Raw genomic sequence first — 26,073 nt, forward strand, 5'->3', positions numbered from 1 at the left:
TTCTTAAATGTCAAAGGTCTACCGAAAAGAGAGGAGGGATTTTTGTCATGAGTAGGAGAGTTGTTGAAAAAGAAGGGCCTTTCTCACCAAACCCATTTTATTTTCTATTTGGACAATCTTACAATGACAGATATTTTTCCACACCTAAATTATTAGCACTCTAGCAGATGTTGCCAAAAAGGTTTAATTTAAAGCTGTAAAATACAACTATAGCATTAGATGTCACAACTATAGCATTAGATGTGCATTAGATGTGACAATTAAAATGCATCTGGGTGATGCAATGAAACTTTCACAATGATCTTAATGAGAGCTGAGGTCATACATGAAGCCTGATTTCTCATGTGTGGTGTAATTGTACAAATGTATTGTTTAAAAAAATCCTAAACGTGGCAGTTTTTCAGAGGAGACAATTGTGAGGTTTCAGACATTTTATCAAAACAACAGCCATAAATAAAACACCCCACTTCTTAGCAAGCAGTGTTAGTTGAATGACTTTCACAAATGTTTGCTTGTTCCCCTTAGAAGGTCATTCTTTTAAATAGTGCTATTGACAATCACACTCATTCTGGAACATGTATGATAAATTTAGGGCAGATTAATTTCAGGAGAAGCACTCTCACAGATAAGGAGCTAATAGATGGGGAGTATAGTTGACTATAATATACAGTCAAGTGCCGGGCTGTGTATAAAATTAAGCAGTATTTCTTTTGTGAAGTGCTCATACTTTGAATTGATTTTTGTCATTGGTTGGGTTTCACAAGACCCCTGTGTTCCAATATTTCTTTTACTTTTCATCAGGCATAAGAGCTCTGTGTGCCCATAGCAAACAGTCATTGTTTTCATTTGTAGCAAATTACTAAGATAAAAATGCAATTAATTGCCCTCTGGATCTCTGCTTACTATGCTGTAAATTAAACTAAATGACAGAGTTGCAAATATTAGAACCGGAAAGAACCTCATGGTTATCTATCTCCTGCTCAGTTTTTTCATTTAACTAATGAGAAAACAGCCCCTGATGAAATGACCTGGCTTGCAGCCTGGCTGGTCACTTAGCCTACACTTACTATCCTTATTGTAAGAACTCTTTTCTTGCATAATTCTCAGAATTGCTGTAAGAATCAAATTAACTACTGTATGCAATTTTTTGAAAACAGTAAAACTCAATAACAGTAATGATTATAAAGATAGCATTTACTGAGCAGCTAGTATGAACCAGGCAATATGATTTACATACATGACCTCACAAATCATTATAACCCTATCAGGAAGGTACACTTATTATTTCAGTTAAAAAATAAACAGGCTCGGAGATTTCTCGGGCATAAGCTAGCCAGCAGGGGAGCTGGGAGTTAGCGTAGGGATTTCGACACTACACGGAAGGATTCACAGCCCGTTTTGAAACGGAGCCCATACTGGACCACAATGTTCTTACTCACAGTACAAGGTTTTCCCAGTTATAAATTTGTTTCATAGAGTTTTTTAGAAGCCGAAAAACATTGAAACTTCCTATTCCTTTCTAGGCTTAATTTTGATGCATTTACACCTTTCGTGTTGAGGTTTTAACAAGGAATGGAAAATAAGCTTTCTGACAGTACCATAGATATTTTCAGCTCACCCCTTGGTTTCCTATTTGCTGCATGTTTTGCCAATGGAGCCTCGAAATGTCCAGTGCTATCATATCCACATAAATCTCTCTCACTCTGTGTTCTGCTTCCTTGTTGCCATAAGCAGGAAGCTGTAAACACTTCGTCAGGAATGCAGACGATAACCCAATGATCATGGAATGGCGTCTGCGCATGTGCCGTTGTGTACATATGTCCGGCAATGTTAAAATGCTGCCACCTTCTGTTTAGCCCAGGTGCTGCTGATGCAACCCACCGCTTCCCCTGTCCTCTAAGCTGATTTGTACTGATCCTGAATTGTACTTCTGCAATATATAATATGACAAGGAAAATGCAAAGCCTGCCAAAAAATCTTGATAGTCCCAGCTTTTGTACTGCAGCACTTGAGAAGACCATTCCTACTGCCGTCCCACTAAAGTGCACTCAATATTTCTGACAGTAAATTATCACAGCAGGAGTTTATCTCAGCATTCATGTGGTGTTTTAACCATTAAAGGATTCAAGAGGGGAAAGTTAAACAGGGTGGGGCTAATGTTCAATTGTTCGGGTGGTCGTGGGTTACACTCAGGTTTCCTGAATGTTGCAAGGGGTCTAGGTTTATTCTCGGGTGCGTTTTCTGCTGAGACACTCACAAGAAATGAAACAGACTGGGCAGGATCATCAATTTGTGAGGGAAGAACACCAGCACCTGCACTGTTGTCCAACTGTAGGAGTTGCACTGAAGGGTTAGTGTGTACCTGACCCCACCAAGCTGGGACTCTGGCAGCTGGCGCATCAAGGACAATCACCTCTTGCTTATCAGCAGTAAGCTATTTTTCCCCCAGGACAGGAAGCTTATAACAGTTACTGACACCATAGAGTGATTCCCTAGATCTGGAACTTGCCAGCCTAAAACACTAGCCCGAGCCTCTCCCCACAAAATGAGAACAGGGTTGCATTTTATCTCAGTCCCACAGCACTACCAAATTAGCTTTGCCCAGGACCATTTTAATAAATAGCACATGACCACCCCATCCATGTGTGTACACTTAGGTCTGGAGAGTAGGGTCTCCTTATATCATTAAAATACCAGGATTGTTTAGTAAAGCTGGAAAGCAGGAATGGAAAATAGTTTTAGAGGCCAAAACTGTCTAGTTAAGTGCTTGTTGACCAAATTTTTATTGCCTAAGAACCTTATGCCTTATACACCTATGATTACACTCAAATCCTCTCTTGAGTCTGAAATATATGTATATATACATATTATTATATTATATATACACATTATATTATATATACACAATATATATTATACATACACATTATAATATATAATATATATACACATACACATGACAGTCAAAGGAATCTGGTTTTACATCTTGTTATTGGATACAAGAAACAAATAAAATATATATTATTTCCTTCTAAATTGGAAGCTAGTTTTTTTAAATGCCTAATTTCTCAATTTTTCTTGCCAGTACAAATAATATTCTTAATTCCCTTATTTACTTCACATATGCATCATTTTTCTAGAAATGCTTCTCTATATTTTAAGAGCTTTGCTTATATTAGATGCTTAACATCAATTGAAGACAATCTTACTGCTCTTGGACTTTATAAATCCTGAAACTAATTACTAATTTAATAGCAAATAATTTCCAACATAGATGAACAAGCCAGATTTTCATAGTTTTAAGAAAGAATTCTGTGTCCAGGGAAAATTAATATGTAAGTATAAGGATTCTATGTAACCACCCATATAGAGAGCAGTCCTCTCCCAGCCCTGGTTGAAATGATGTCAGCAGAGAGCTTCCTGCAGGGCAATCTCTGTACTTTTCAGTATGGTCCAGAGCCAGGCATCTACAATGAGTCAGACACCGAAAACGACCCTGACTTAGTAAATCTCAGGTGGGTCTAATGTAACAACAATTCAGGTAACGACAATTTCCACACTCTTTGCTACCCAGACTCCCATGCCTTTTAGTAAAATTTACATCTTCAATTTTTTTGAGTTGATCAAATACAAGCACGACTTCCCAGTGCTCTGATTTACTCACATATTCTTTAACAACAAACTGCTTTCTCCTGATAACTGAGCTTCATAATATCATTCCATTTAATATTTATAAATAAATATTTATTTACTATGTATTTACATGATTAAATATATACTTATAACATATGTATTTAATCTGTGTCCTCAGAATCACACAACCTGGAACTCTAGTACCTTTTTGACAATCTTGCACTGTATCTAAATGATACAATTAAAAGGGAGCTGAGAAAGACATATTATTTGTCAGATTTGCCAAGGCAGGAAGGAATGAATTTCCTGTAAATCAGATTCAGAGAAACGAGTTGTTTTAAAGCTAAATTTGGCAAGGGAGATCTTGATCCCTTTGGTAAATATTAGCACTTTGGTAAATATTCTTAACAGACATCCATCCAATGCCATAATTATTGATGAAGAAACTGCAGTGCAGAGAATGACTTGGCCAAGATGAGAGAGCTAGTTTAGTTAGAAATAAACCTAGAACCAAGTCTACTGGCTGACACCCCCGCTCTCTTTCAACTGCATCATCAATTCTCATGTTGGAGTGCATAAGAGTCACCTATGGAATATGGTTCCAAGGTCGACACAAGCCCACACTAAGGGAGTGAGGGTCCTTAGGTCTCACGTGGACTCTACCAATCTGTATTTTTAATGAGTTCTCTAGGTGATCATGATGCAGGTTGCCTGAGCATGATTCTTTGAGAAAAGCTATATTACTCCATGCAGTAGCTTCCTATTTATTTTTATAGAAAGATTTCTGGAATCTTAACTGAGACATTATCCAAATGTCTAATCAAGGGCTCACCAAGTTGAATGGGCTAATATAAGAGTTAGTCTCCTTCCTGTTCCTCTACACCCAGACTATTTAGGCTTATTTATGGGTAGAAGAATTGGTTAACAACAATAAGAAAAAGCCTAAATTTCACCTGTGTTCAATTCCGACCTACATACTCACCCACAGCCTCTTCCTAGTAGGACAAGATCTAGCCAACGCCTCCCTTTCCTCATTGGTCTCTCTGAAAACTTTAAACCTTCAAGAAAAATTACAAATATTTTCTTTCTACAGAGCGTTCTCATTTCTAAATCAATCTAAGCACTTTGGTAAATATTCTTAACAGACATCTATCCAAGGTTCCTCTTATCAGGGTCATAAAAAAGTACAGATGACGAAACAGAGAAATTGGATTAAATTACAGGAATGGACTCGATGGAGTCACAATTGGAGGTTTTGTCGATTCTGGAGGCCCTGCTACTTTCCTGCCGCATTATTATCTCTCCCATAAAGTACCAGGAAAGAATTAACTAAATCATAAAAACCATTATGTTCTTTAGCCACTGGCAGACTTTCTTCCACTAGAATTGAACTCCCAGATATGAGGCAAAGCACAGCTGAATAGGAACTACCTGAATCCCTGCCCCTTTCTCCCACCCCCAGCAAGCTGCAGGCGCCAGACAAGACAGATAAAAGTAAAATAGATGCACTTCTTTTTCTTTCTGTGGCAGACAAGGAGCTGTGGCTAGCCTCTCCATTAAAAGTCAGAGAAAAGGTAGACTCGTCCTATTTGATTAAGACTGTCACCGTCCACAGTCGTTGCAATTAGTCCATGCCAGCCTTATTCAGACCTTGGATTCTTTTCAGAAGTGAAAAAGGGAACACTCAAGGTCTATTGAATCGGAGCGTGGCATCTGCCTCACACCAAGGGGAGAGGTCGGGGTCACTGCTTGATTTTGATAAAGCGTGCCAGATTAATTGTCTTCGGTAATCCTGTTTGTCATGGTAGATATGCAGAAGAGTCTTTGTGGCACAGGCTGACATATGGGCCGGCCTGCTGCTTGCCTATTCAGGGTTCCCAACACATGCTCTCTGCAGTTGGACTGGTTCCCAGAACCTTGTTCGCCAGAAGAGTGAGGCCTCCTGCTCCTATTAAGCAGGCCCCATCTCCACCACCAGGCTTCCTAATCTTCAAGCCTGCCTGGGCTATTGAAAGAGGCTGCATTATTCAAAAGAGGCCTGAAGAGAAAAAGGGAGAGAAGGGGGCTGGGGAGGAAAGAGAAGGGGAGCAAGGGGGAGGGAGAAATGCAGGCACCAGAGATAGGAGTGAAAGACTCTCCAGAATGGGGAAGGGGGTGGGGACAGAAAAATATAATTACAAAAAATAGCAGCCATGTCCTTCAGGCAGAGCACTTCAGGAGGCTGATTATAGCTCCTCTCCAAATCCGAATCTATCACCAAATTATACCCTGCCTCTTTTGTAAAATAAATGTTAATAAGAGGTAATTTGGGCCCTGCTGATTGTTAAACTCAATGGAGATAGAATTTTTTTTCTTCCTCTGTGTGTGTTTATTGTAATATCTGGAGGGCTTTTTTTTTTTCTCTTCTTCCAACAAGAATTTATATTCAACCACAAAAGAGGAAACAAACATTCATTGGCCTGACACAACTGCCAGAAAACCGAGAATGGTTTGAGTTTTACAATAAAGGGTGAATGTATAGACTGGTAACTGGCCCTTAACTCCACTACAACTTTGCAGTTGGTGTTCTCTGGAAGGAATATCCCCTAGAACTGAGAAGAGAGTGGCGCTCCAGGAAGAAGGAGGCTGCCAGGGGGAGGAGTGATCCTTGCTCTAAACAGCTTTGCCTTTCTTTGGTTAAAAGCAGGACTTTTTTTTTTTCATTTACATAATCATTATTTTGAGTTGCTGCCAATTCTTTTGGGGGCTTTTACATTTAAAAGCACAAAAAATAGAGAATCCTGTGACAGATCTTTTGAAAATGTTCTTACAATGTGTATTTACGAACAGATCCAGAAATGGAGCAATTAGAAACAATGAATGATAATCTTCTAGGCAGACAAAAGCATGGATGTATTAAAATATAAATCCTTGATCATAACAGCCCTGAAGCAGTCCTTCATGTATCTTTACTGTGTGCTCCTCACAGCCACAGGACAGAGATCGGGGGTCCGACTGGGCCCAGGCGCTGTGGCCGTCAAGGTCAGTAATGTCTGACCACAGAGGGCTTGGTCTCCAGTTGTTTTTGTTTCTTACACAAATGCTTTGAACATGATTTATTCTGATAATTGTATAATAAGAAACAACATCATTATCTATCATTAGTTTCAAGGAGGACATAACAGATTTTCAAAATTAAAACTAAAAACTGAACTAAGAAGACATCATTCAATTATTTCTTTATTCTAGATATTAAAATGAAAAGCTTGTGTTTTGGGTTTTGGTTTTGTCACCCTCCTCGAAAAGGTAACTACAATATACTTTTTGGTTTGGGGGGATATATATTTCCACATTTATTTTATTTCCTACAATGAAACAGTCACTGGGCTCAGAGCTGGGCGTGTCACAGGGATAGCAAAAAAGAGTCCCTGTGTTTGCAGAATTTATGTTCTATGAGGGTTCACTCTTGCTTCATCAGTGCATAAAACAGTGCCAGGCATATTCTGTTAACTCATTAAATTTTATTCATTCAAAAATTTTTAAAAAATAAATAACAAAAACCAAACCAAAGCAAAAAAAAAAACTTTTGACATATCTAAGGTAAGCAACTTGGCTTAACTTATGCATTACATTATAAAGAACCCGAAGAAGCAGAAAGGGAAGAAGAGAAAGAGTAGAACAAAGAGAAATAAATTAACATTTTTGAGTACACAGTCTATGCTAGGTATGTGCCATGTGCTTTAAAAGCATTATCTCCTGTAATCTTTAAAAGAGCCTTGTGGAAGGGGAGAGTAGACATTCTGCTAGTGCCCTCTGGTGCCTTCGTATTAGTTGTATGATTAAAGTCACCTGATTACTCCTTAAAATTGGTTGTAGCTGATGGCCAAACATGGTTCACTTCTGCGGGTGAGGCCAGGGCCTTAGTAGTGTTTAAGGCTTCCCAGGCGATTCTAATGAGCATCCAAGAATGAGAATCACTGATTTTAACTTGTGTTTCTCAAATGTTATTCATACCCACCTGGGAACATTGTTAGGTTGATTTTTGGCGGGTCCTGGGATTCTATAGTTCTAACAAGTGCCCAGGTGATGCTGATATTGGCTGGTTTCTGAACCTCCTTTTGAGTTGCAAGGCTTTAAAGAGATTGGGCAATCTGCCCAATGGCTGGCCTGAATTTCAAACCCTGGCTTTCCCAACTGAAGACCCTGAGCTCTCGAGTTCTGTGATTTCACTGTGTCTCCTACAGATTTAAATCAAGCATTATGAAGCACCGTGTGATAGGAAGAACATTCATCTGCAGGTCAGGAAGTCTGGAGCTTCATTATAGTTCTACTGCCCCTAACTTTGGGTCTTGCCTCCCTGAGTTTCAGGTTTTTTCTCTCTAACATATAGGGTTTGGAATTGATTGTAGTTGCTGTCCTTGGATTCTCCACATCACCAGTTAAATGGTGTGTCTGAGATCAGACCTTTCCTATAGGGAAAAATGTCACTTTAGGCAAAGCCAGTAACCTTCCTTCCTTCCAGCCACTCATGCTGTGGGTTGTCCATAGAGAGACTGGTCAGGAGGATGGAGAACTGTCGCTTTATGCCTGCCTGCCTGCCTGCCTCCCTCCCTCCCTCCCTCCCTTCCTCCCTTCCTCCCTTCCTCCCTTCCTTCGAGTGTATGTGTTTCATTATCTGTTTGCTAAGGTGTGAAAGAAAGAAAGAAAGAAAGATAAATAGAGGAAGCATTGGTGCTACAGAAAAGGGTCCTGTTTGATATCATCTCCAGAACAATCCCATATATCTCTTCCTTCCCTTTTCCGTATTTTTTATACTACTGCTACTACTTGGGCATTTATTCATCGAAGGAAACAGACTTAAAGGGAAATCACCGAGGATATTATTTACACTTTAACATGATATGTGCTTCCAGAATGCTTTGAGGCAATTTGGATAGGGGTTGGAGAAAGGATGAACATACAAATCAGGGCACTACGAAGCAAGAGGTACGATACCTAGATGGCTGAAGCACAGATAGAAAACTGATTCAGGAAGAGATAAGTAGCATACCTTACTGTCCTTCCAGGTGGGATTTCTGGGGAGATCTGTTTCAGAGTCTTACAGCTTTTCAGAGATTGGCACTGGGAGATTTCCCCTGAAGAGAATGGAAAACGACCAACATTTAACTAGCATCTTCTTCCGTCACGTTGGGATGCCCTGAGCCAAACCCCTTTAAACCTGCGTGATTAGGCTCGGTGGGAGCCAGGTGCACTCCTCTGTTCATCAGGAGAACAGAGACAAATCCTGCCCATCTTCCTCGCATCCATTATATGCAATTACAACACAAAAGCATACCTGTGAATTCCTAACATAAGTTAGTGTAGGACCCTGTCTCCTATACCTGGGCTGTAGGAATGAGGTAGAAACTAGGCTTTGTATATTTCAAGAGAGCCATAGACCCAAGTAAGCAACAGTGTCTTTGTTTTATTACTTCTAAATTTACTTTTATTTGACTTATTTATGGCTTCATTTCTTTTCTTTAAATTAGCCAAAAGGCTTCTTTGTGGATTTTCCAGTCAGTTTGACAAGTTCGCCTCAGAAAATGCCTGAAAAATAAGTTGTGGTAAAGCAGCAGCCTTCTATCCTAAACACGCCCTGTCAAACAGACATGTATTTAGACCCAGCTTTCACATGTCACTTTATGTCTACTCCAGATCAAGTTATAGGCTTGCTCACAATGCTTTTGCCAAATTTTACAAGGTCAAAAATTATGTGATGGGGGAAAAACCGCTCAAGGGAAACAGGAGGAGTAAATCATGTTTTATTTAAAGGGTAGCTTTCTTTGAATAAAGCATTATTCCTTTCAAGGCTGTCTCTAATGTTGAAGTTTAAGGAGTCTTGAAGCTTAGAGAAACTTTGCTCATCTATTTAGCCCTCCCCAGTGGGTGAAGGACTCCTATGCTGGTTTTAATGCTTTCTGCCAACTCAATAACACTCAACTCCCTAATAGCCACTCATGCTGCGGGTTGTCCATAGAGACTGGTCAGGAGGACAGAGAACTGTATCATCCAGCCAGATTACGTATGTAAGATTTGTACGATGGATTATCCTGAGATAATACTGATAAACAATTATTTCCTCTGCCAAACAATAGCACAAATGGAGACACCACTTGATATCCACCCTCACTCCATGGGATTATTTAAAAGCAGGTTAAGGAAAGGAGTCTTTCTTCTGTCTGTGATGTACATCTCGCTCTAGGGGAAAGACAATGAATCATGTATAACTATTTTAAAATCTTCTAGGTCTGGGCCTGCCCACCAGCAGTTTCCCAATATGCTTTCACAGTAATCTAGCCTCTTGGAAATGTAAGGACTCTAGAAAGATAAAAAGTAATGGTTTGCCTTATTCTGCTGTGCAACTTTATCAGGTCTGGAGGTTTCGGGCATTTTTGAGTTATTTAATCCGAGTATGGACTCTTTGCTTCCTATTTTCATTTGTTGCCCTACCTATCCCAAGATCCCTTAGCCATTATCATTAAAACAAATAGTAGAGAATATTATGAGGGGTTATTACCTGCTCAGTTTAATTTCTCACTTTATACCAACTCCAAATTTCACAGGTAGATGCTACCATTTCCTCCACTTCTAGAGGAAGATATTGAGGTTTAGAACAACTTGTTCACGGTCCCACAAGCTACTCTATGGTATTCAGATTTCAAGTCTATTCTTTACCATGGTATAGCTGAGACACAATCAAATAAGCACTAATAGGACACTTGCAAATATAATGCAAGACACTGGGCATATATAGATACTTAAAATATATATTTAGTCTCTGCCCTCAAAATGCTAGACTCAAAATAGAGCAATATGATAGAAAAATAAAATCTCAAATAATACTACAAAAATTCATTTTAAAATAGGGAAATAAAAGATATTCCCTAAATCACAAGGACATTCTGATAAAATGTCAATAAATGATGTGTCTAAGTGCTATCAATTAAGGGAAATAATTTAGAATCTAGGAGCAGAGATAACAGGAACATTGGAGATTCCATTTTGTTGAGTTGAAGGTTCACATTACTGTTTATTTTTTCATATAAATATTTAAATATATTGTATCTTTTTTTTTTAATTGATCTGGGTATATAGGCCTCTCTGAAGCACTAAAAGCTAAGCTGCTAAGTGAATACCTTGCTAACGGAATTTCCAATGATATAGGCAACTTGTTCTTCTGGGGTAACTGAGTAAAGAGTCTGATGTGCCAGGTTGTTTGTATAATAGAGTACTGGAGTTTTAGAATTGATTATGAAAAAATACCTAGCACGTGAGATTATGAAAAGGTAGTAATAAACAATATACAAATGGTTTATATGGACTGTGTTACAAGGCATAATTCTAAGAGACTCACGTGTTTCCATCCACTTAAATCCCGTAAGAACTCTTATGATATATAATTCTGGCTGGATTGACTGGGCATTCACCAAAATTGATTTCTTTTCATCCGTGTATATCACAGCCTATCTTGTAATTACCTATGGCTTTTTGACTGACTTTTGACTAATGTAATGTGGATAGATGTGTATCACCTATTTTCAGTCCAGGCCAAGTTATACTTTTCATGCACACTCTGCCATGCTCTTTCCTATTTCCATCTGGCTGAAATCCAGATGGTTCCCCCCACCACACACACACACACAATGGTGTCTTTGGAATGGACATACCGAAGAAGATGGAGCCACAAGATAGAAGGAACCCACTTGAAGGAGAGCCATTCAACCTGGAACATACCTTAGAATATAGGGAAATTAAAAAGATTTTTATTTGGTTTAGCCACAGACATTTTGAGATTTACCTCTTATGACACCAAGCCTACCTTACAACATACATTGTTATTATTATTTCTCCCATTTTACAGATGAGAAACTGAGGCTCAGAAAGGTTAGGTAACTTGCTTAGATTCTCTTGGGGAAACCAAGATTGTAACCCAGGCAATCTGACTCCATACCCTAAATACTTACCCATTATACTAAACTGCAACGTAACTAATTATGTTCTTCTTAGATTTGACATTAGTTTCACTTCTGGCTAAAACTAAGTTGGTAATGATAGTGTACAAAATATTTCCTACTATATTTTTAGAATAAACAAGCTTCCTTGAGCCAAAGAAAATTTCAAGCATCAGTTAGGAGTTACAAAAAGGATGCTAATTTTCATTTTTATAACTTTGTCTCTGTAGAGTACTCTGTAGTGCTGAGTGTTTGTACTAGTTTTAGGTTTGGGAGCATGTCCTAATATTCAGTCTTACCAACTAAAGGCTGGAGCTTGACATTAATTTCAAGTAAATGCAATGTTAGCATTCCCCATGAGTAGTCAACTCTACTGTTGAGAAAGCTGTATACATTTTGTGAGTTAGAACAGGAAAAAAAAAAGTGAACCAATCAATATACCAGCCAACAAAGAAAAAAGTTACAAAAATTCCTGAAGATGTCATTTTTGTCCTTATTCTGAGGTTCAGTAGTTTTGAAAGGGAGGTTCTACTTCTAAAAATAAACACGTTGGAGTAGGTTTCTAAACTGTGGTAATAAAGATAACATAGGTGGGATTGCATGTCAAGGTGGAAGGCCAGAGAGTACTGGGGTAGAGATATTAAACTAGTCGTGTAATTTCAAACTTCTTGGTCTTGGCTAGGGAAGATTATCGCATGCCAAACTCTCCACAAACATAAGGGCATTCCCTCGTGCCTCTCCCTCACCCAACCTACTTCTCAATCTCTGCAGTTTATTTTATTTATTTTTCTACAATGGTATTTTCCCTGCCATATTATACAAGTCCCTTGATGACTGGGGAACTGCTTTTATGTGTATTTTTATCTCTTACATTGTCTGATGTGGTTTCTTTGCTCAGAATAAGCTGTTCAATACGCATCTCCTAAATCAATGAATATCTTAATGGTCTCTAATGTGAGATAGGATTTAATTCACTGCTTGAGTCCCTCACCATAGATAGCACAGATAGCTAAAATATTTTAGGAATCTACTTTGGTAAGCTAAATATTAATCACTGCTTTGCATATAGCTGATTCTATGCCTAGAGGTTCATTTTAAGTCCATAAGCCATACTGATTATTCAAGGCATGCAAAAAAAAAAAAAAAAAAAAAAAAAAAACCCCAAAAGCCTATACCTTTTAACCATTAAGGTTTCAAATTACTACAGAACAAAATGAAAGGTTGGAAAGGTTGGTACACCATCTCTGAAAGTAAAAGCTAATATAAAATAATTAACAAAAAAATACAAATGCATGCAAAACTGGTTAAATCCAAGTAATAGTTGTAGACTAGTTACTTGTGCTGTGTCAATCAATTTCTTGGTTTGATAATACGCTTTAGTTATGCATGTTACCATTGAGGGGAAGCTGGGTGACAGGCACAAGGGACTTCTCTGCAACGTTTTTGCAACTTCTTGTGAATCATTTCAAAATAGAAAGTTGCAAAAAGTAGGATACAACTCTTATAGTGATAGAAGGAGGCATGAGAAAATATGAGTACCTTTTAAATTTGCAATATTCATTTTGTTAACAAAGGATATTTGGGAAGTTTTGCACTGGGAATCGATATTAAAGCCTCTTATATTTCTGGCTAATTTAGTTCAGTCTAGCCATTCTTTTAAATAATACAGAGTGCCAGGAATTATAAGAAAATATATTTTAATAAGTACTGTTTGTTTTTGACTGCCAAATATGGTATTTATGTAAGAATAATTCATTTCTTCAGATTTTATGCAAACTATGTTGATTTTATAGCTTTCAAACTCATTTAATACTGAGAAATTTGATATTGTTTTTATTGTATTGATGGCAGAGTTTACTGCTCAATGTTTTAAATATGTTCGCACTGAGTAATGTATTAGAGATTCCTGCCATCCCAATGGTAATGTTAGAATCTTATGTTTGTAATACAATTCATTGAAACAGTATTATACAAAGAGGTTAAATTAATCAAGTAAAATCTTTCATACAAACACACATACACATAGACATACATATACTCACATGCTCACAAATACAAATATCTCAATAACTTAGATGCATCCAATCAGGAAAAGCAACTTCTATTTCATTCTAGAATTCTCAAATAAGCTATTTTATCTTTTTGCTTATAATTTCGTTTGCTTAGATATATGCAGGCCACATTTTTACAAACTTTAGTGAAATTCTGAGGACCATATTAAATAGGATATCCTTCCATAACTAGATTTTAAAGATAGAAGAGACTTCAGAAATAATAAAATCTAACTGGCTCATTTTATAGAATGAGACAGAGGGTCAGCCATGCCAAGTGGTTTAGCTGCATGGTGTGGATTAAAAAACAGCCTTCTGATTTTCAGAATAGTGTACATTTCACTGTCTGATATTTCCTCATGAGAGACAACGTAGAAAATTCCAAATCTTAGAGATGAAAAGTTCTCTTACAGATGATTCTTCACATTAATTCTGTATATGAGTGGCCCAGTGTTGATATTTATTAACATTGATACATGTTGTGTCTCACTTCTTCCTTTTCTGATTAATCAGACTACAGGAAAAAAAAAAAAAAAAAGGAAAATACCTAGGACTTGCTTAGTCTAGAAATGTAGCAAGAAGAAGAGACTTGAGAATTATGTCAAGGTGCTTTTCTCCCCAGTGTCATTGTTTTGTCTTGATGTGGAGAATTGCTCTGTCAAAAAGAATCTTAATGTAATTGTCAGGCCGGAAAACTGCAACAGGCATGTGTTGGCATTCTGTGATTGGTGAGCTATCTATCGTTTTTATACTTCAAAACTAATTGGCATCTTATGTAATTATTTTATTTGAAATGAGTTATTTATTTATTTATTTTGGAGTCCTTTCTGGATGGCATTTCATATGCATTCAGTTTTGAAGAAGGAGAATTATAAACCTTTTTTAGTCTATAAATATCTGTGCTGTTATTCTGAGCCTTGTTTCGTGACCATCCTCCTTTCCTATATTCTTTATCAGACACCATTATCCTCTATCATAAAAATTTCCTCATTATATACAATTTCCTTTATATTCGAGGAGGCACCTTTGACCCTTGCTAAGATTTAAGGGGCATTTTAGTTTTACCTACAACATGTTTTTCAAATTGTTTCTTAGCTTATTTGTCTTGTTTTTTGGTAACATTTAAATAAATAGTTATTCTAGTTTAATATGATGATTTTATGGGGCTGACTTTTGTCAGGTAATCTAATCCTTTTTCCTTACACAAAGGAATTATATTTTACTTGGATACTTTGCACTTGCCAGCATTAGTTAGAAACGAGAATATTATTTTTAATGTACTAAAGAAAAGAGAAGAGGCCTCAGTGGCTACTTCCTCTTCCAGATAAAAATTCCCAAACCAGGATTTCACAAAGATGATTTCCATGTAAAAATTAAAGAACCTTACTGTGAAGTAAATAATAATGAGGGTATGGGGGCAGGGGAGGGACATGACATCTGGGCTTTTTTTTTTTTTTTTTTTTGAGATGGAGTCTCGCTCTGTCGCCCAGGCTGGAGTGCAGTGGCCCGATCTCAGCTCACTGAAACCTCCGCCTCCTGGGTTCACGCCATTCTCCTGACTCAGCCTCCCAAGTAGCTGGGACTACAGGCGCCCGCCACCATGCCCACCTAATTTTTTTGTATTTTTAGCAGAGACACGGTTTCACCGTGTTAGCCAGGATGGTCTCGATCTCCTGACCTTGTGATCTGCCTGCCTCAGCCTTCCAAAGACATCTGGGCCTTTTGAAGATGAATTAACCTCACACTCTTCCAAGTAATAAACAAAGTCATTAGGTAAGTTTTCCTTTGTCCCTGGATCCACAGAAGTTCCAGAATATGTTAAACAGTTGAAACTTTAAGCAAGGATAAGAAGCTAGAAACAACAGCTTAAGAAACAGACAGCAGCTAAGATTTTCGTTGTTGGGAAGCATCTAATTTGATGCAGAAAAGAATTTGTTTGATGGTTTTCTGGTGGAGAATCAAACACTTTACTGGAGAATGCTGAGTGTCACATAGGGGAATACGTGTTCAATGCTAATGCGTTAATATTTTCAGAAGTTGTGCATTGCTTGCCACATAAGTTAAAAAAAAACATAAAATTTGTTAAATGAATGTGACAATGTTTGATATTTATAGACATGATAAGCTCTTACATCATTAGGGAATATTACAAATATGTCAAGAATACATACACGTACATAAGCTATACACTGCATGCAGAACGTTAGGATGATTTTTGCCTTAAATTGTCAGTATTTGATATTGTTCAACAGGACTTGGCTGATCTGTTCTTCTATTTTTCTTCTTTTTGACTCTCTTTCTCTTTTGATTTGTTTGGGTATTTTTGTTTGACCTTTCTTCTTTCCCTATCATTTTCTTTGCTGTGTACAGCCTTAAGTTCCAGAAAGAGATACTACAAAAACCATCTGGACTGTTCTTACCTAGACACCGTGGAAATCAGGCAGCGGGGATCTGAAAGATAGAACATTGACCCAAGAGAGACAAAATCTGAAGTTCTTATTTCTCATACTGTATTTTTTATCTCTTTGGATTATTTTTGGTAGTTTCCATGTCTCTGCTGAAATTATCACTTTATACAGGTTGTTTACCTTTTTCACATTAGTGTTTCATCATAGTTAATTTAAAGTTCGTGTTTGGTAATCTCAAAATTCATGCCTTTTCTTATTCAGCTACCATTATTTCCTTTCATAACTCTTGGTGACTTTTTATTGTTTTCCTTTGTGTATGTTTTTGTTCTTAATTGTTTGCTGAACATTTTTATGAAAACATAATAGAAACTGAAGTAATTGATACCTGTCTCCAGAAAAAACATGTCCCTTCTGTCAGTTTGCTAGAGTAGGGGCTGGGTCAATATACTTGGTGGTTGAGGTCTGGGATTTGTTAGAATGCCAGTTTAACTTAGTTCAACATTGTAGCCAAATATCTTGAGGATAGGTTTGACCTAGGATTTAAGCCTCATTGAGGTTATGAAGAGCTGCCTGTGGTCCACAGAAGAGCCACTTCCTTTCTAAACTGTGAGTGATCCCTTTCTACATCGCCACTTGCTGCCACCATTTTGGATATCTGGGGGGATTTCTTTGCTGTCTAGTACTGTCTGCTGTGTTGAAGGGTGATCTCTTTTAGCTCTTCTGAGCCATCCTCAGCCTTTGACCTCAGCTGTAGTTGCCCTACCATCTGTGAGGCTGGTATTGCCAGGAAAGGGGTATTTCTCATCAACCTCCTTAGCTGAAAGCACAAAGTACCTCAAAAGCTTTCTCTCAGCTCTCTTTCCCTGTGCCTGTATTGGGTGTGCTGATATTAGCACTCATTAAATATTTGAGACTGCCCAGGAGTCATCTGGGTTCAAATCTGCCATGTCAGCCCACATATGGCCACTAAAAGTTTAAGTGTTACACTCCTTTCTCCTGAATCCTGTCCATGGAAACTTTATTCCCACTCCCCTCCACTTTAGGCAGCAATGAGAGAAGCCTAGAATTTTTTCCACTCTTGTAAAGGCTTTGCCACTTTCTAGAGTTTTAGTTCTTTTATGTTTGTGTGAGTCCTATTCTTTCTGGTAAGTTTTACAACTATGTTTATGTAACCTATCTGGCTTGTTTTAATTGTAAAGATGAAAGCAACAGTCTTTTGAGATATCAACATTGGAAATAGAAGAATGTGTAATGATTTTTAAGTCTTTATAGCAACCTCCAACACCTAATATGCAATGTTATAAAATAGGCACTCAATAAATGTTTGCTGAATAAATATGGATAAGAAAGCAAATTTCTCTTTTGCACCAGAGTGCAGTAGAACTAGGAGCAAGGGATGAAATTATTGAGAAGTAAATTTGGATGAATATAAAAATGTATTGCATAAGAATTACGGCTGTCAAAAAGTTGAGCAGCCTTACTTCAGACGTAATAAATCACAAATTATTGAAAGAGCTTAACTAAAGATTTTAGGGAATAAATAGAGGTCTATGAACCACATGAATGCTTCTTGTTAGATGACTAAATCTTTGTAACTCAATGATTCTGTATTATTGGGGTAAAAGCAAGATTTGTATTAGTAAACCACATAAAATGGGCCAAATATTTTCACATACTACTCATATGCACAAAGAAAACGTAGCTTCTAAGTGTCTTCAATGTCATTTTCTTTACCCGCTTCCATGCCGTAGGGCCACTGGGACAAAAACAAATGATAAATTTTGTGAACTTGCCCAGTGCATAGTATCTTAATTTATGGGGAGTTGATGAGTCTCTTGAATGATTTTGTCTCGTGTCTCGATCTTTCAGATTCCCCCTGCCTATCTTCTCCACGATGTCTAGGTGAGAACAGTCAGGATGGTCCTTTTAGTATCTCTCTCTGGTTTATTGTCTGATGAGGTTCCTGGATCTTACCTGTAGATCCAAGTCCTATCGAGCATTTGGGGCATTTTTTGGTAGGAACTGGACACCACTATTCTACCACCAGCCTTAGGTAATGAAGTTCCCTGTACTGTGACCTCTTTGTCTATACTCACAACCTTCTTCAGATCTATCAGCCTTTTTGACCTTCCTCTAGACACTGGGCAGATCCTGGCAAGCCAGATAACCCAGAGACTCATCCTCAAGCTAGTCTATTCCACCCATCCTTTGTTTGTTTTTGAAGTGGCTTCGGGCAGGGCTTGACATACAGCCTTTGCAATGTATCTCATTACTGATCCCTCCCCCAGTTTGAAAGCAAGGACCACATGTCCTATCCACCAGTCCACAAACTCCATGTGCAGCTTTCTCCTTTCTCCATGTCCCAGCTTTTTCCTTGGGAGGAGGAATGGCCTTCTGTTATGTGGGAAATTACTTTGATGCAATGGTTGCCTCTAAGTATACAACCAGGCAAATTATACCCAAGTCATGGAGTGGAAAGTCTCATAGACTCAAAGTGAATGAGCCAATCACATGAGTTACTTAATTTAGAACACAAAATGAAGAGCATAGGAAAAGAAACAGAGTAACTCGCACTAGCTGAATTCTAGGTTATCATGCAATATTCAGGAATTCTATTTCTTTCTCTGTGGAATAAGCTTTCCATAATAATGGTGCAATTATGAGGATTGGAGTTGAGGTTTTACGTGGGAGTCCAGCAGATGGAATGTGCCTGGGACCAACACAAATACTCAAATACTCATTCTATCAGAGAGACCCAGGGGTAGGTACAGCTGGCCATATCTCAGAGCTATAGTTTATCCATGACTGTTGAGTGGCCACAGGTTTTTATTCGAGAGTCTCACGAAAAGAATATTTAGAGTAAGAATCTCTACCACCAATGGGTTTCTGATACAAGACTTCACTCATATTAAGTGATCCATAAGCCTCGTATATTTGGTGCATCAAGAATATTTAGTTTTCACTTCATACTTCCATCCCTTTCTATCTTTGTTAGCACACCTATATTACAATTATTTTATGTTTGTTTGACATAGCAAGGTTATATGATTAAGAAAAAATGTAAATGTCTACTCAGTATTTTTAAAACATTATCTCAATCATACAGGTAAATGATTAATATTCTATCATTTTATGTTTTCAGAAACAAAGAAATGATTGACTTATTCAATTGATAATTATGAGTCTGTTCTGTATCATACACTATAGTGGATATGTGAAATGCAACCATGAACTAGACTGTTTCTTAACTCTTGTTTTATGACCTTTAAGCAGTACTGGTACTAACACAGATATTCCATAGTTACAAATGATGCACTGAATTGAATTGATACCTTAAACTTTGCTAAATATTACAATATACTTTTAAACAGAAATCAGACATAGTTTTGGTTCTTGAGGGGCTTACAAAATAGCTAATGTATAAAAAGGCAGATTCTTTTATTCAGCCATTCTGAAAAATATAATCAGGAATTGCATTTATGATGATTTGTAAGAAAGCACTCATTTGAATTCTGAATGACTTCTTGGGTTACACTGTATTGGAGAGGTATGGATCTGGGATATCCATGTCAAGAAGAAAATTCTTAGATTTTTTTTAACAGGCAAAATATTATCATAATATCCATAATATTGAAGCATTCACCTTCCAACAAACAAGTTCTTCCTCTTTAACTGTTTAATTTTTGCAAATTTTGGAGATAAAGTGGTGCCTAAGAAGTCAATTAATTTATCTGCAAACAAAAAAAAAAGGAAGGAAGAGAGGGAAAGGTAGGGAGGAAAGGAAGGAAGTAGGGAAGGTCGGCAAGAGGGAGGGAGAATGGAAGGAAGGAAGGGAGAGAAAGAGAAATACATGTCTGAGATAACACATATTATAGCTGGGTGGAATGCATAAATTACTAGAAATGGCCATATTCCACGACAGGAAACATATGATTAACTTACCAGATGCATTGCTTTGATTACCTGCTTTATGGGCTAATCTGGATAAGTTCTCTCTCTCTCTTTTATTTACACCTACTGGAATGAGACTGGATAAATACTTGATCACTATTTATAGACTACAATGTTGACCCCCTCCTTCTGATTTTGCTTGCTATCTTTTTGCACTAGCATTTTTCCATTTATAGTTTATTTCCATGAAGTGCAATGGTTGTAACTCTCCTAATGATAAATATTGTGGTGCCTTGATCTTTTCAAATAAACAGTTTCAAACTGCAACACTCTTAACTTCTACATGCGTATTAACTTCTATAGCCATCATCAATACATCATTATTGGATGAAAACAGGCCAACTGGATGTTGACTCTTTTCTGCTCTTCAGTTTTTGGGTGTTCTTGGATTTGTCAGCTCGCCTGAACTATTTGTTTTTTCCAGATTCCCTGGAATGCCAGCTGCTTACAGAACTCTGTTGTGTTTAAGCAGAGCATCATCAAGATTTTATTGCATGTTAGCGTGGACTCTCTGTCTGCTGCTCCATTTATAAAACCATTACACTAGTGCATTCTGTGGCAAACATTGCCAATACTTACACAGATGTTCTATAGTTACATAGATGACCCACTAAATTTAACTGATAGTTTTAAGCTTTGCTAAGTCTTACAGTCTGCTCTTAAATGGGCAAAAGAGATAGAACTGAGTAACTAATGGACAGCTCTTTGGTTTGTAGTAGTCCATGTTGAGCGTAGGAAAACTAACCAGCCCTTCATAGTTTAGATACACTCAGAAGCATATTATTTCACTTCCAGTATGATAACTGTATGCTTTTCCTAATAATTTTTGGTTCAGCTGGCTTATAATTCAATTGATATAATTTAGATGGTTGCCCCTTCCAAATCTCATGAATTAAAATCCCCAAAGTTGAAGGTGGGGGCCTGGTGGAAGCTTTTGGACCATGGAGGGCAGATCCCTCATGAATGGCTTGGGCCATCCCCTTGGTAGTAAGTGAGATCTCACTGTGAGTTCATACAAGATCCTGATCACTTAAAAGTGTTTGACACCTCCTGTGCCTCTCTCTTTCTCCCTTGCTCCTGCTTTTGCCTTGTGATGTGCCTGCTCCCCTTTTAACTTCTGCCATAAATAAACGCTCTCTGAGGCCTCCCCAGAAGCCAAGCAAATGCCAGTGCCATGATTCCTGCAGCCTGCAGAATTGTGAGCCAATTTAACCTCTTTTCCTTTATAAATAACCCAGCCTCAGGTATTTCTTTCTAGCAATGCAAGAATGGCCTAAAACAAGAGAGTTTAGAATACAAAGTAATTTAAAAGCCACTAAAAAATTTAGTGGTTGACCAGTTAGATGTGTTCACTTTTTAGGAAGTTCTGCCTTCACTGAGATAATATATGGAAAGACTGCAGCGTTCAATATTTATGCTCACTTCTGATAATTATTGTGTAGTCATATATAGTACTATAGTAATCACAAAGTGAGATGCTAAGCAATAGGACACAGGGTCTTCACATATGTAAATCCTGGTTTAAGCTGGGGTACTAGAATTGCTTATATATGCCAATAAAATCTGCACATGTAGGCAGAGGAAGCTTCTGGATATTGTAAAATGTAAATCCTCTCTTAAGAAAACAACTGACATGAAGCTTTTGTATCTGTGGATCATGCTGTCAGGATTTTAGTGTCCTAATAACCCAATTCTAATGAGTTCTTATGATTTATTCAATAAGGACTAAATTTTTTTATATAATCATTACCTCGATGGCTAATACAGTAGAATAAGTATCCCAGTTAATTATACAATTCTACATAGAGGTATTATTCAGCGCTCATCTTTGAATGACCAAAAAGTATTTCTTTTTAAATTGCAATTCCTTCTTAAAGAGATCGCTGTTGTAAAAATTATTTTTATTTCACAGGCTGAAAAATCTCTTTAAAATTTGCCAGAAAAATCTGTATAGTCTCTCTTCAAGTAGGTAAGAGTCATTTTAATTATCAAGAATAGTCACACAGGTTTTTTTTTTTTAAAAAAAAGAATAGTCATACAGATAAAGTAACAGCTGTGGATTCCATTTTGTCCACGGAATTATGTTATGGGTGAAGATTAGGAATTCAATGCTGAATTATTCTATATTAGTATCACCTCACTTTATTTCTCTGAGAATATCTATATCTATATAATCTTATTTTTTTTTAAGACAGTACACTTTTATGATTGTTCAAAGCAGTTAAGTGCCCTGCTGTGTTTATTTCTTAGCTAATTTTGAACATATCTACTAAAATAAATAAAAATATATTTTTTTCCATTGATTTATCTGACAGGAATGAGATCATGACACCTAAACATAGTTAGGATGAGATGCACTTTTGGGTCATCGGCCAATAAGATATTTAGCCTATAACTTATATAACTTGGAGTGTAGGTGCCACATGAAAAAGTAAAGTAATTGTGAAACTTGTGATTGGGATTTATGTGGTTTTTTGTTGTTGTTGCTATTGTTGTTGTTATTCTACCTTCTCTTTTTCCCGGGACCATATACCTAACATGCTATCTGGACTGTTTTTTATTCATTTATTCAACAAACATCTAACGTGCTCTACTATGTCAAGCACTATAGGAAGCATCAGAAACCTCGATTGGTAAATTCTATAGAAATGTTTGGAAATTAATGGATGATTGAAAAATAACTTCAGTAAGTTAAAACATTCAGTTGTTTTTGTTTGTAATCAGTGGGAGAGAAGCTCTTTGGAGTTATGGTTAAGAATTTCTGCTCTCTGCTGTATGAAGAGTTAAAAGGAAGAATGGATCAGCCATGGAATCTTCTCTGGCTCTGTGCTGCTTTAATTCATCAATACATGTACTGTTAGGAGTGTTTTAATTTTTAAAAAATTATTTGATATGCAATACATACAGAAGAATATGTAAATATGATCTATGATGCATTAAACAGTATCTATAACAACTATAAATCTACCTACAAACCTGCCACCAGATTTGTAATTAGAACATTATTTGTATATAGAACTATTCTCAACATTACAGTTTGTTTTATAGTCCATAGTTTATGTAACTAATTCCTTGTTGACATACAGGTAAGGTAGTTTCTGACCTTTGCCACTTTACACCAAATAATAATATTCCTTTATTTTAAAATTCCTATTACTTTTTTTTGACAAACAGTTGAATTTTATGGTATGTAAATTATATCTTTATAAAGTTGTTAAGAAATAAAACATGAGAAACAAACAAGGTTAAAGATTAGTAGTACTCTTGTTCAACTTTTCCGTAGCTTATTTAAATTTCCATATTCAAGATCTATGGATGACTGAGAGAATATGTTTGAAATCCCCAACTATTGTGGTGGGGTTTTAAATTTATCTGTATATTCTATAAAATTTTTTTCATGAATTTGAAAGTCATATTTAGGGGTTTGTGTGTGTGTGTGTGTATATATAGATATAGATATAGATATATATTCAGCCCTATGGAGTATTTTGTCATTAATTGGTAACTCTCTCTACCCTAAGAAAAATTTTGTTTTAAAGTCTATGTTTTCTGATATAAATCAGGTTCTCTTGACTTTTCTTTTGACTAGGATTTATTTACATATTTATATGTGTATGTTTGTATATATATTATATATTTCATATTGTTTAACAATCATACTTATGTTTTAAATGTATCTCTTATAAATAACATAGAGCAGAATTCATTAATCTAATCTCAATCTTGAAATAATTATATATTATTCAAAAATTTAGCTAGTTTTAATTAACTGTTTTTGTGTCTTCTGGTCTGCTTTTTATTTTTATTGTTTTTCTCTCTCTCCTGCATTTTTAAAATTGACTTGTTATTTACCTCTTTCCAGGTTTGATTCCTTTTCCTACCTGTACTCCACTAATACATCAGATAAGCATTCTATTTTTTAGTCTTTCACTATTTGTTCTTGAAAACTTGCTCTATTTCCTAAGCTATACATACTAACTAGAGCCTACAATTAATCTAATCTCAAACACTTCACCCCATCACTCCCACCATAAATACATATAAAAATGTTCTAACATTTATGATCATCACCTCTCAATTTATAAGCCATTTTCATCTAGGTTAATGTTCTCATTTTGGTGGGAGTCCAACCTATTGGACATCATTTTACAGTTACTTTTTGTTTAGTTTAACATACATTTCTAATTTATTTGCTGATTATTTCTTCTTTAATTCCTTTTGCCTTGGCTAGTGTTTCATTTTTGTTAATACACTTTCTTTAAAAGCAATTTTTGTAAAAACATTTTGGTCATAATAAACTCTCGGTTTTGGATTTATCTTAGAATGTCTTTTATTTGTTGTTATCTTGCTTTAAACACAGTACACAATGTATTCCTGTTTGTCCACACAGAGTCTATATTAAATTCAACTAGTCTGTTTCCTATTAGTGAAGTCGCTCTGGGATTTTGTTTTCACTGTCCTTTCTGCTAGCTGCTTATAAATTCTCCATATTAAACTTGTATGCATTTTGAATATTGTAAGATTTCAGAAAACTATTTCTTTACTGTAGTGTATATTCCCTTGCTACAGAATATATGTTTCATAAAATAGGGAGGTAATTTTGGAAGTCAATTCTTATTTTTAAATAAAACGAGTGTTTAATTCCATGACAATTTAATAGGAATGTATAGATGATATATGTAACTTATCCTAGATTTCTCTTGTAATATTTACTATTTTGTCATCATATTCAAAGAATATTAACTGACCAAATGACGTATAGCGTGAGAGGTATAACCCTTGGTCTATATATGCACTAAAATTTTGAGAGTTTGCCATAAAACAATTAAGAATCATTTTGAGACTAGAATGAATAATCTGTTATAACTATTAATAATAGAAACAGGTGTCTGCTAAAAATGATCAGCATGAAGATTCTTTCCTTCCTGAGTTCAGAACTATTTGAAATTTTTTTTTCATAGAATTTTTATTCTTATGTTTAAGTGAGATTAAAATTTTTTACTCTAGATTTGTGGTCAAGAGAATTTTTGTACCCTCCTTACCAAGCCCAAATCTGCAGTCAAAACAAACCAAGAAAACTTTGAACCAAATGAAGTGTTCTGTCTTTTAGTTTTATTTCTGTAATGGAAAGATAGCCCCCATCATCCTACCTCTCATAATAAAAGGTGCAAATCTGGAAGAGATTTTAAAAATCATCTAGTCTAAATCCCTCATTTTTCTGGGAGGGCAATCAGCCCAAATGGTGATATGAATGAGGGAGAGGACGTGAAGTCCAACTAACTTGTTGGTGGGCCAAGAACAGAGCCCATTCCTGTTATGACACAAGCCTGCCTTCTATTCTCCCAGGAGCCACGGAGCAACCAATAATCTCAACTTATTAGTGGATGAAAAATAGCTGACATTTACCATGTTCATGAATTCTCAGAATACTCAGATGAGATACATACTATTATTATCCTGATTCTGCAGATAAGCAAATTGAGGCACAGAAGGGTTAAGTAACTCACACAATGCTACACAGTTGGTGAGTGGCATGACAACAAATCCATTAGTCAGATCAGGAAACTGAGCCCTCAGTTAAGCCCTAATACTGCCACTGTGTGCAGTATTTGATACAACAGGAGGTACTTTTGAAGACAAATTTTTGGTTTGTAAATTAAATGAGGACTGATTTTGTCATAAAATTTTCCCTTTCTGGTTATTAATGAATAAGCATGACAGAATTAAAAGCAAGCTGTAGACCTCCCTCTGTTTTGGAAAGGTTCTAAGGAAGAATTAAGTAGATGAAAGCTGAGATTTCATCCAGCTGGCTGGATTGAGAAAAACCTAACTGCTTTATAATATAGCCCACGGATGAGAGTCAGCTGGAAATGCACAAATGTGGGCCAAGAAATAATGATAGAAAAGAATAAGAAAAAGAGGAAAATTCTCCACACAAAAGCCCTGGGGTTGGGGGTTGAGAGACAAATGCCATCTCTGTGGATATCTTTGACTTTGAGACATGACTCTACTTCCTGGAATCGAATCTAATCCTATAAGGAAAGTTTATTCATACTTGCT

This window comes from Pan paniscus, chromosome 5 (assembly GCF_029289425.2).
Source record: "Pan paniscus chromosome 5, NHGRI_mPanPan1-v2.0_pri, whole genome shotgun sequence".
Classification (NCBI taxonomy): Eukaryota; Metazoa; Chordata; class Mammalia; order Primates; family Hominidae; genus Pan; species Pan paniscus.